Here is a 13,628-nt window from a genome sequence, read left to right on the forward strand (position 1 = left end):
AACATGGATTTGCGTTTATTGCTTTATTTATTTCAAAACAATAATAGGAAACATGGATTTGCGTTTATGTGTTCACACATCAGCAATATCACATATAATTAAATTAAATCACAGTGTTAATCATGAGAACAGGTTGATATATCACAACAAAATCACCATAATCACCTTCAAAAAATAAAATAATAAACAAAAGCGTATCACTCTCCCTGAGGATAATCATCACGATATGGCTGTGTACAAATTGCACCTATACGATCAATTGAAATGAATCACTTACTATACATTGGGTCAAAATTTGTTGCACAATCAAAAACCTGAAAATCAAAGTAAACAACTAGCGTTTACTCGTTTACGCTTTTTCTTAAGCTGATGGCGTATTATTACTTGCAACTGCATTAGTATTCCCTTTTTTATCATGTTTGCACAATTTCTGATGCCTATACAATTCGGCTTGTTAGTATATGTCTTTCTGCATTTGCATGCATGATTCTTGGCCCCAAGACGCATAGCCATGTGATCATCATATTGGTCTCTCCTATTCATTTGATATCCGCATGTGTCACATTTAAACGTCGCTTCTTCATGATGTGTCATGTGCGTTCTTATGTCTGCCATTATTGCGAATGACCTCCCACATGTCTTGCACGCAAAATCTTTAGTTTCGGTGTGTGCTGCGCACCTACAGGAAAGAAAAGACCAGTGTGCATAAGAAACATACAAGAAAAAACAAAAGATCTACATGTTGGACTTTGGTGCCTCACATTCCTGTAGTTCAATACAAAACATTGCTGTGGAAACCATTAAACAACTGGTCAAGTATTTCATATTTTATAGGGTGACTTGACGTTTTATGAAGCAAAAAATAGTAGATTTAACTTGATCCAATGCGAATGTTTTTAAACTTTTGCCATTCAAGAAGATACGCAAATTGTCACATCCGCCACTAAAAACGGTGCAACGAAGTTTGAGTATTGTCTTAAAACTCATGTCCCGGCATGAAATCGATCCATCTTAATATGTCAAACGTTTTTTGGATCATAAATGACAAAACACAGTCGAATAAACCTGGTGATTTTGGTATTCTTTTTCGAAAATGCTTCGCACCAATGGAGTATACATTCCGTGCGTTGTCAATGTGTATGTACATTTCTAAAGAGCCATCATCAGCAATTGCAAGAGTGGCAACATAAATATTTTACCGATTTCAAAACAATTTTGGTTGCAATGTGTCGGAATAATCGGCTATACACAGTTATAAAATATAATCGGGGAGGGGGGTAGTCATCTGTGCTTAAATAAAAATGTTTTTCTCACTAACTTTTCTGAAAATGCCTAATATTCACAATACCATCTTACCTATGCCTTGTTAAATTAGCTTTGCTGTAGAACATCCGTCCAACATTTGTATGGTGCTACCCCGTATGTTTTCTTTCATGATCTCTTAACCTTGAGGCGCTCCGAAAAGCCTTGCCGCAAATTCGACACAACCAAAGTCTGAAAATAAATATTTACCTAGCTCTTTAACAATTGTTGCGTGAAACATATCATACACATTTTATTCCGTGAAACATATCATTTTTTATTTACGCGTTTATTTATTTACATATTAAGTGGTAAGCCGTCTAGAATATCGTACATATTCCAAATTATGTTTCTAAAATTTCTCATGCAATAATATGGTATGACCTATGTTTATTTTATGAAATGCATGACACAATGTCTTTATTCCGTGAAAACTATCATTTTAAATCATTCACTTGGAAATAAATTCAAAGGGTATATGAGAACAGTAGGTAGTTAATTTATAAAGTAAGATATCATTAGACGCGGATTTCGATTCCGCATATGATAGGCTATATCATTTCAAGCTAATATCTCGATTTCAAGTACGAGAAGCAAACAAGTTACTCTTACCGAGACAATGACGCCGCCATTTTTCGTGTTCCATATCAAAATAAAACCACGTGATTCCCCGCAGTGTTTTAGCTCACCTGATTGCTCAGGTGAGCTTTTGTGACCGGTCTTTGTCCGTCTTCCGTCCCTCCGTCCGTCGTCCACATTTGGTTTGTAAACACTCTAGAGGCCACATTTCATGTCCGATCTTCATGAAGCTTGGTCAGAAGATTTGTCCCAATAATATCTCGATCAAGTTCGAAACTGGATCATGCTGGGTCAAAAACTAGGTCACTAGGTAAAAAAAAGAAAAACCTCGTAAACACTATAGAAGTCACATTTCATGCCCAATCTTCATGTAACTTTGTCAAAATGTTTGCCTTAATGATATGTTGGTCGAGTTCAAAAGTGGTTCCGGCCTGTTGAAAAACTTGGCCGCCCGTGGGCGGGGCAGTTTTCCTTATTTGGCTATAGAGAAACCTTGTAAACACTCTAGAAGTCACAATTTCTGTCCAATCATCATAAAAGTTAGTCAAAACATTGGTTTTAATGATATCTCGGACGAGTTCGAAAATGGTCCAGATCGGTGAAAAAAACATGGCCGCAAGTGCGGCGGGGCATTTTTCTCTATATGTATATAGTGAAAACATGTGAACACTCTAGAAGTCACATTTTTGGCCCAATTTTCATGAAATTTGGTCAGAACATTTGTTTCCTTGATATGAGAGTTGAGTTTGAAAATGGTTCCGGTCAGTTGAATAACATGGCTGCCAGGGGGAGGGGGCAGTTTTCCTAATTTGGCTATAGAGAAACCTTGTAAACACTCTTAAAGTCACAATTTTTGCCCAATCATCATGAAAGTTGGTCAAAACATTGGTTTTATTGATATCTCGGACGAGTTCGAAAATGGTCCAGATCGGTGAAAAAACATGGCCGCCAGCGGGCGGGGCATTTTACTCTATATGTATATAATGAAAACATGTGAACACTCCAGAAGTCACATTTTTGGCCCAATTGTCATGAAATTTGGTCAGAACATTTGTTTCCTTGATATGAGAGTTGATTTCGAAACAGGTTCCGGTCAGTTAAATAACATGGCTGTCGGGGGGGGGGGGGGCAGTTTTCCTTATTTGGCTATATAGAAACCTTGTAAACACTCTAGAAGTCACGTTTTTTGCCCAATCATCATGAAAGTTGGTCAAAACGTTGGTTTTATTGATATCTAGGACGAGTTCGAAAATGGTCCAGATCGGTGATAAAAAAAAATTTGACCGCCAGTGGGCGGGGCATTTTTCTCTATATGTATATAGTGAAAACATGTGAACACTCTAGAAGGCCCATTTTTGGCCCAATTTTCATGCAATTTGGTCAGAACATTGGTTTCCTTGATATGAGAGTTGAGTTCGAGTTGAGTTCGAAAATGGTTTCGGTCAGTTGAATAACATGGCTGCCGGGGGGGGGGGCAGTTTTATATTTATATAGTAAAAAAAGCTTGTGAACACTCTAGAAATCACATTGTTTGCCCAATCATCATGAAACTTGGTACAAAGATTGGTTTTATATATATCACATAATTAATGCCATAATTATTGACCGTAGATTGTCAAAATTTTCATTATATTATACAATATCCTTGTAAACACTCTATAGAGGTCACAATTTTGTTTCAGATTTTATGAATCTTGGTCATAATAATTATTTTGTAAGCAAAGTTTGGTGTTTGGTAAGGAGGGTCAACTCAAAATAAAGGTCACCAGGTCAAATCTTACAAAAACAAAAACACTCCATATGCCAGAGTTTTGTTCAATAATGATGAAACTTGACCAGGATGTTTGTCTGGACAATATCTAGGTCAAGTTTGACGTTTGGTAAATATTGAATGAACCGACTCCTCTCAGGTGAGCGAATTAGGGCCATCTTGGCCCTCTTGTTCTTTAAAATACTTAATAGATTGACAGCATTTGACAAAACTTCACATGAATAATCGTTGAATGGTCTTCTATTTAAATTGTTGTAATGGTTCCGGTCCATTAACTTATGGGAAGGTCAGGGAAATGGCAATTGCAACTCTTCTCAGAAACGGCCTAGAGGTTTAATAGTTAGTATGTAGCATTGCATTCTTGTCTTACACAATTTGTTCAAATCATTCTACTACGGTCAAAACTTGCCTCATCCACGGGGTCACCAATTTCATATAGACTAAAGTAAGTATACCTTAAAAAAACTCAGAAACTGTAAAGCTCAATGCTTTCATATTCAGTTTTTCTACAACATTTGTTAAAATTATGCCCTCTGGAGTCAACAGTGGAGATTCTGGGGGAGGAGGGGGGGTGCTGTTTTGGACTTGAATAAGGAAAAAAATTTTAAAAAGAACATGTGAAACTGCTTGGTCTTTAGCCATTATATTTGTCATACGGTATTACTGGGATATCCTCTACATGGCTTGTTCAAATTATGCCCCTGGAACCAAAACTGTCTCTGTCCCAGGGATCATCAATTTTAGATAGACTTATATGTGATATATATTTAAAAATCTTTGTTTGACACTGAAAATCCCAAGGCTTCCATATTTTATAAGTAGCATTATCTGAGGTCAAATTATGCCCCTAGGGTCAAAACGGGCCCTGTCCCGGTTTTCACCTGGTTTACTATTATACGTACTTCTATAGTGACGACCTTAAAATTATCTGAAATAGCCCATTTCTTTTATATTTGGTGTATGCTATCATCTAGAGGTTTTCTACAGAGTTTGTTTAATTAATGGTTCATTAATTCAAAATTGACATTGCCCACTGATTTATAGAGAAAACAGTTGATAATCTAGCTGTCTGAAACCGCAAAGCCAATTGCTTCCCTATTTAGTACTTAGCATGATCTAGAGGTCTTCTACAAAGTTTTGTTCAAATAATGCCACTAGAGGCATAATGGTATCATGCTGGTTGCATGTAGTCATTTTCACTCGAAATAAAACTAGATTTATATTATTCAGTGATTATTATGAGGCTGTCTTATTGCCTTAATTGAAGGGCAATTAAAATGGTAACAGTTAATTTCGTTCCTTGTTTGTTGAATTGTATCATTGAAAATAAAGGAATCATTGGGTATTATTTAAAATGAAAGAATCATTGGGTATCATTTGAAATTAAGGAATAATTTGTCAAGCAATTACAATATTTTACTTCAAACCTATCTCCAAGTAAAAGAATTTTTTTTATGTATTGCAATTTATCTATACAATATTATATATATAAATACATTATTATTTGAAAGCTTGAAAACTAAAACAAATACAAACGTAAACATATGGCATTCAGTTCTGATATTGTCGCATTTGTCCAAACATGGAATATTCTTCATTCTTTATACACAAGTATCAAACACTTTGTAAGACTACACTTATACACTTTCTCAAACGTATATTTTGTCATACCATTATTCACTGTTGCATCATTGATATAACAGTTTCGCTAAAAGACCTGAATCAAGGAAACACACTTATGTTTTTTGTTTCGTAAATCTACAGGCCTACTCACTACCACAAATGATTTCAGATTTCAAACTTTATGTGAACAAGTATGACCCAATAAGAACGCTAGTTACATTTGAGTTTTATTTTTTGTTGGTTGTATGTTACAGATTTACTAAAGAAATTCTTAGTCACGAGTCCAACGCTTCAAAAAGAATTATGCTATTTTCTATTATTGAAGAAAGCAAATCAAATTTACTATCTTGACATTTAAATGTTAAATTATCAAAAATGATTTCAGCTCTGTGTGTCTCAAATAAGTAACTTAGGGAGGAGCTAGGGCATGCTGTGACCTGCAATTATGCAGCCTCAGATGCAGAATGACCTCATAAACTACTCAATTCACACACATGAACACACACAATTAATGTGGCATGTGAATAACAGTACTCACCTAATTTCGGTGACTAAAACAAGTTAGACTCTCTGGATGTTCCTTTTTATAAGTTTTGTAGTAATTGACATGTAGAAGTTTTCCGTGAAATATTTTTAAATGTTAACAAAAAATACAAATATAGCTGTCATAATTTCTTTGTTATTTTGTTGTTTGTTATAGGTGGGGTGGGGTGGCTGAGTATATCTTCATGTAGTATTTAATGAATAAAATAACAGAATTTGCATCATTGTTATGAAACTGTCTGGTTCAATTAAGTTAATGATGCTTGCCACAAAGAGGTGTATACGCAAATTATTTTTCTCTCAAATTAGTTGTAAAGGCTTTCTGTGTGTAAAATATTACTATGAATTAACATGTTGAGTAATTTTTCAAAGTTACACTTTGACTTCCAATTATTGAAATGAGACTACCTGCATATAATATCTTCATTGTTACCAGACATTCTGTCTACGATGGTAAATTAGACCATCTACTGTAATAAAAGCTCATATGAATCCCCTCAATGAGTTCCCTGAATTATGACCATTTTTATGCCCTCGCATAGGCTTAATTTTCAATACGTAAACAATAGAAATTGAAGCTGAAATTTTACAAGCATTCTGATTGTTCAATAAAGTGAGACTCACTCTTATTTTTAATTTGAGATGGCGACCTTTATGAAATAACTGTGCTTACCCATGTGTGTTCCCTTTCCTTGGGGAAAATATTAAAAAAATACAATGGCATTCAACTCAAACAGACTGAATATTACTAGGTCAATAAAAGCCATGTTCTGATAAAAATAGACTTGATGCATGTGCGTAACATGTCGTCCTAAATTAGCCAATGAAGTCCACATAGGCTAATAGGGGACGACAGTTTTCACTTTTACGTTATTTTCGTTCAAAGATAGTCTCTTCCAACCAAAAATGTGTAATCCAGTTTAGGCAGGAGTTGTCTTCCCTGATAAGCCTGTGCAGACTGCATAAAGACAGACAGACAGACAGACAGACAGACAGACAGACAGACAGTTTATTCAGACTTATACATATGTACATCGTCTTCATACACAAATATACACATTATTTTCTGTCACGTAAATAGGTAAAACAACATAAAATTACATAACATAAATGGTCATTTAATAATACAAATATAAATAAACACAATCAATTGCAAGAATACGTAAATTCCATCAAAGCGGTAATGAAATGTTTTAAATATAACATAACGTAAATGGTCATTTAAGAATACAAATGCAAATAAACACAATCAATTACAAGAAAACGTTAACTCCATCAAACCTCTATTGCAATCGTTTAAAGCTTGATTGTAAACAACTTTCATTATGATATTTTCATTGTTAATAATTTTAAACCCGTATTTTTATAATTTTAACGAACCTGTTTACATACAATGGATATCTACCTAATTCTCCGTAAACAGCTACATTACATGTATTTATTTTAACCTGTAACAATCGTTTACAAAATCTTAAATGTATGCGTTCGATATCATCAGATTTTGTGAATCCCCATACTTCTGAAGCATAACTCAATATGGAGCCAACAAAAGAGTCGAACAACTGACAAAATATTTTTGGCTTTATGTCAAAATCATTGCATTTAAAGAATAATGTATTCATTGCCTTAAGGGCCTTACCAACCAAATGTTCCTGGTTTAATTAAAAATTTCCCGTATAATTCAAAACCGTTCCTGAATAGTTAAAGTTATCAACCACTTCAATATCATGACCATTGTATGTCCATTTTTCGTTTTGTTTTAATCCTCCCCTCTTCCGAAATACCATAATCTTCGTTTTCGCAGTGTTAACATTTAGCCCCCAAGAATTGCAATATAAATATAAGTTGTCTAAGTGTGTTTGAACTTCGGCATGTGACTTGCCTAAAATAGCCATGTCATCAGCAAATAGTAATAAAATTAACATAATATCATCTATATTCAAACCAGAATTAATGTTGTCTTGAAGGTAAAGTTCAAGATCCTCAACGAATAAAGAAAACAAAATCGGGAACATTACCTCCCCTTGCCTCAGTCCAACCGCATAACTAAAATAATCTGAAAAAGATGAACATGATTTAACACGTGACTTAACATTTGCATACATATCCTTCACTATTTTAAGCAATTTACCTTTTATACCAGATTTAAACATTTTCAAATATAATCCATTGCGGTATATACTATCAAAACATTTTGGCATATCGACGTATATAACATACAAACGTTTATTTTCATTTAAATAATTTTGTACAATCGACATCAATATATAAATAGCATCAAAAGTTGAATAACCTTTCCTAAAATGTTTTCATTGCAAAACGTTTCAATGCGCTTGTTTAAAATCGTGGTAAATAATTTAGAAAAGCAACAAACTAATGTAATCCCTCTATAATTATTTACATCATATACAGTACCTTTTTTATGCAAAGGGATTATTAACCCTTTTGTCCACTTATCAGGGAAAAATCCCAATGCAAAAATACCGATAAACAAATCACACAAATGGGTTGATAAAATATCACTGCATTCAATAAAATATTCGTTCAAAATACAATACTTCCCGATGATTTATTACGTTTTAAATGTTTTATTGCATTGTGAACTTCCTCAATAGATATAAGTAGGTCAAGTTCTGGAAATGCAGAATTTTCTAAATCAACATCATTATTTGAATAGAAATCTTCTGCTTCAGTATTGCAAAATTCAGACATATTGTTACCAGGGATGTATAATAGATATATTATACATCCCTGTTGTTACTAGGGTTTTCAAAAAACATTGTAAATTCTTCTAAAGATATTTTATTTTTAATTACCGGTACGTTAGTTTACGATTTGAAAAATCGCCAGAATTTCATTGGCTTGTGTTTTCTTAAATTTTCAATCCCCAACATTTTTTTCCCTATAACAACAGGCTTTCTTCTTACGAATTAAATCGTTATAATGCCTTTTACTTGTACATAGGCGTTCTCTATTTAGATTTGTTTTACAAGAGTTAAAAGTACGTAGAGCTTCGTGATATAAATTTCGTGCAGTAGTGCACTCGTTGTCAAACCATTCTGCATTCTCTGTACAACTATCTACATTGAAACTAGGGTTTGTTTTATAAAAGCATGTTTTGGAAAATAACGGATCAGCAATACTGCGAATGGTTTCAGTAAATCTATTCAACACGTTTTACATGAATAATCTACATTTTGTACAATGGTATTAAATACATGAAACATCGAAAAAAATTGTGAGCGAAATTGCCCACATAATGCATCGTCCCATTTATACTTGACATCGGTGAATGACTGGTAATCGGACGGGACATTATTACATAATATTGAAAAATGTAACGGGGCGTGATCGCTTAATTCGTTAAAATCATGCACATAAAATCATTCGTTTGCTAGCAAATAATCAATGACAGACGAACCATTATTAGAATAAAAAGTATGTTTACAGCTTTTCCCATTCTACCATTAACAATGCGTTAACATGTGGATTTGCAAATGTCTAATAATTTTACACCGTGGCTATTTAATGTACAATCTACTGAGGCCCTCACAGAGGCGTTATCTGGACAGTAATCAGCGTCATCATATTCAGCATTAATTCTATCTTGTATAATATAATCAAACTTATTACCAACTCTGCTATTTAGGTCGCCAGTAACAAATATTTTACCAAATTCAGAATAATAAGTTATATCGTTTTCTAAAATGTCAAAGAGATCTACATTAAATGTATTATAAACTGGGGAATCATGTCCCCATATATAAGTAGCACAGATATAAAAATCATCAGGGATATTAAAAAATGTGCAATCAAATTTTAACCAAATTATTGTATCATAATGATTTTTTACAATTGTAATGCCACCAGCTAATTCTTCTTTAATATAGACAACAATACCACCATTATTTCTTCGAGCTTTTCGATGTTGAAATTTTCTAAAAAAGTTAAAAGACAAATATCCACTCAAATCGATATTACTAGAACTACTCGTCCAGGATTCAAACAAAAAACAAAAAACATACATCATAAGAACTCATAGTATTTACAAAATTGGAAGATACTTTTTACTATCCGTGAGACCGTTGACGTTCCACGACAGGATTGATACTTCACCACCGCCGTGATCCTACGTGCGCACAGGAGTGCCGTCTACGTAAAGCGTATCGTACGCTAGGTACACCCGTTTACCTAGCCGCCTCGCCTCCTTCATTTTCACCACCTACTGACGCCGTTTCGACATTACTTCAGGGGAAAATTGTTCAAAGACGCGGTACGCTGTACCGTCAAGCTCCTTCCACCTTTTTCGCACCATTTCCCGGTCTTTAAAACAAGTAAATTTGGCGACAATGTTTCTTACTTTGTCATGTATCGGCATTCCTGGGGATCGATGCACTCTTTCAAACTTGATAGAGTTTGCTACTTCTTCTGTAAGTTTAAATGCACTCACCAAATGTTGGCGCAGCTTCTCTTCTGTTGTTTCCGGCGTCTCGTTACCGTTTCCATTGGACTCCGGAACGGACGTAAACACCAAGTTATTGCGCATAGATTGCGATTGTAGGTAGCATACGTTATCCCGCAGTGTATCACGCTCCTTCTCCAGTTCCTGTACCCTCTCCGCTAGCTCCGCCGCATGGATATCTGCCCTTTCCACCTTGTCTTCCACTCGTGATACCCGCTCTTCCACCTTCTTGGACCTGTCTTCATGCACCACCCACAGCCTTTTAATGTCCGTTTCGAAGTTCTCTATTCGTTTTTCAATCGACGCAATAATGTTCATTTTCACCTCCAAACACTGCAAGCGACCACTGACGGTTGTTAATAGCGCCATAACATCACGAATAGTGGGTTCGTCGCTTTTGTTCGACGTTACCGGTATCAGTGTCCGCGGACGGGCCTCTTTATTTATGCACCATGCTTACATTCGGGTCATTGTCACTGCTGTTTCGCTCTTTTCTTTTACCGCATTTTGATTTCGGCATTATAATTCATAACAGTCCGATTGAAAACACATTTGCACATACAATCCAATTAGTTTCCGATCAAAACAGTAATTTAAAACGCTATTACATGTATTTTGGAAAAAAATACACCTTTTTTAACCCGCCAAAAACCCAGCTGCGACCGCTCACACCTACATCACGTGACACCACGTTAAGACCAGAACGCGGATCATAAGGATACACTTTGTAGTCCTCTGTGGGATACACAAGGCCAAGGTAGAGCTCTCGCTGATCATTGGCATTCTTGTCTGCAGAATTGATCTTTTCTTCAATGACATCCAATGAGGAGTAGACAGTATAGTAAAACTTCAACTCATTGTCAGCTGTGGATGCTTTGATGTACAGTGGATAATTCTAAAATATAAAGTAATAACAAAAATGAAAACTGTTCCAAAAATACAATCATTTGAATGCCTGGATTACATTTATGGAGTTTGATAATTAAAACTATTTGAGTTAGAGCGCAGATTCGTTTAATTTGGACAATCAGGATATTCCAGGGCACTACCGGTAATTCAGACATGCTTCAGATGTTCTGGCTGGTTCTCCAACTTGGTTTAGTTTAAACCTATTTAATATATTACTCCTTATTTGAAGCCCTCTTGAGTCCGTTTTCTGGGATTAGAATCAGCACTTGATGACTACGAGGGTTATCTAAAAATAACTCTTCAACAACAGTGATTGAACCCGTGACCTCCACAGGTGGTTAGCGTGTGGCTATGAAATTAATTAGTTAAAACATCATTTTGAATGATAAATAATCATTTTATAACGAAAAATTAAATTTTCTGAAAAACAACAACATTTGCACTATCATATATGTATAACAATGTATTCAGCTCGAAATCACCCGAAAACAGGGTGCATCGCTTTGAACAGCCATTACTTCATCAATTGTGCAGCGATTTTCGCGATCTTGGTCTTATTCAACGCATAAGTGAATTTTCTTTCTGGAAATGTACATGTCCTGCAATATTTTATACAAATACTGGGTCAACTTTTAAGAAATAACACGATTCACAACTCGCTTGACCCACTTGACATCGATCAGACCGGATGTAAGACTGAAATTGTTACGGAGTAAAGGGCATTTTCCCTGCAAAGTTCACGGACCTCGATACCATAATTCAATAATACGTATGAAAGCAACATTCTTACCGTGCTTGCCGTTGCATTATGCGTCAAAACTAACTGTCCAGAGCCTTTTGAAACCATTGTTTACATACATGTCAACTAACTGACATTTTAAACACGAGTGATTTCATTGGTCCAATGCGAAGGTGTGTCTTCACACCTGGAGATTTCATTTATGAATCCTGTCTGATCACTGTCAAGTAGGGCATGCGAATTGTGTATCGTTTTATTTCTTAAAATTTGACCCAGCATGTGTAGAAATATAACAAGATATAAACATTTCCAGAAAGGAAACTCATTTCGGCGTTGAAGACCGGGTTCATGAAAATAAATCGCTGCAAAATTGATGAAGTAATTGCTGTTCAAAGCGATGCACCCTGTTTTCGGGTGATTTCGAGTTGAGTACCTTTTATATACCTTATATATATATGATAGTTAAATTATTTTGTCAGAAAAGTTGATTTTTTGTTATAATATGATAATTAATCATTCAAAATGATGTTTTCACTAATAAATATCATAGCCAAACGCTTACCACCTGTGGTGACCTCCATGTCGCTAGGCAGACACCTGATCCACTACGCCACTGCATAATTTTTCCTACTTGGTAGAGATAATATGCACAAAGTTTGACGATGATATTATTTTTTAAAAATCAGGTACAGAGAAGACAAGATGAATTTGGCTATTTTATATCATTAAGCAGAAGTGCTTCAGGCCATCTGGCTGTTAATAAATTACTGTCTCAGAACTTGTGCCCACAAACACATATCACTACGTTTCATGATATTCCAAGCTGTTTGAGTTTAAGAGCTGACATTGTTTTTCTTGATGCTGCTAGTTGCAGATGTTTGCATACAACATCCTTCATTTAGCGGGCACATAAAGGGGGTTGTTTTGCTGTAAATGACAAAAAATAAAAACAGCCAAACTTTAATTTCAATTTTCATTAAGATTGATATTGGTTGAAACTTATCAAGAACAATCAGAACCTTCACAGTTATAGTGTAATAACGTGATTATTTTGTTATCTTAAAGTAGCTATACAAACTTAATCGAGTTTTATTCTTTAAATGATTTTTAGTTTATAACAACTTAAGTTAAATGGTTATTTTGACTTTTCTCTGAAAGAATATTTTAATGCATTTGTGCATTATGTAACAAGACATTAAACATATACATCAAATTCCAAATTTCAAGGTTTCAACATTCGACTTTTCTTTACCTCAATTAGAGAAGCAATCTGGTCACAAATGTTTTTTCTTCACATAAACTGAACAAGTAACACGTGTGTGTGTATTTGCTTAGGTAAGGCAGATAATGGTGATGATGGCATTTTAAACCACAATGACCAAAATAAGCAGAATGGTTTTCCAGAGGAAGTGATTGCAGGAGAACAAAAGCAGGATGGAGCCTCATGCAAGAGTAAAGAATGCCGCGACAAGGAACGTGATCACAAACAAAGCTCGAGCTCTGAAAAGCATAAATACAACAGTAACTCATATAAACACAAGCACAGCTCGAGCAGTTCCAATCACCATTCCTCCTCCAGTTCTAGCAAACACCGTGATGGGCATTCAAGTTCAAGCTCGTCGCACAAACACGGCTCAAGCTCTTCATCTTGTAAGTATTCTTATTTTTTTATTTTCACACTCATGGAAAAAATGCATAAG

This window comes from Dreissena polymorpha, chromosome 9 (assembly GCF_020536995.1).
Source record: "Dreissena polymorpha isolate Duluth1 chromosome 9, UMN_Dpol_1.0, whole genome shotgun sequence".
NCBI classification, from domain to species: domain Eukaryota; kingdom Metazoa; phylum Mollusca; class Bivalvia; order Myida; family Dreissenidae; genus Dreissena; species Dreissena polymorpha.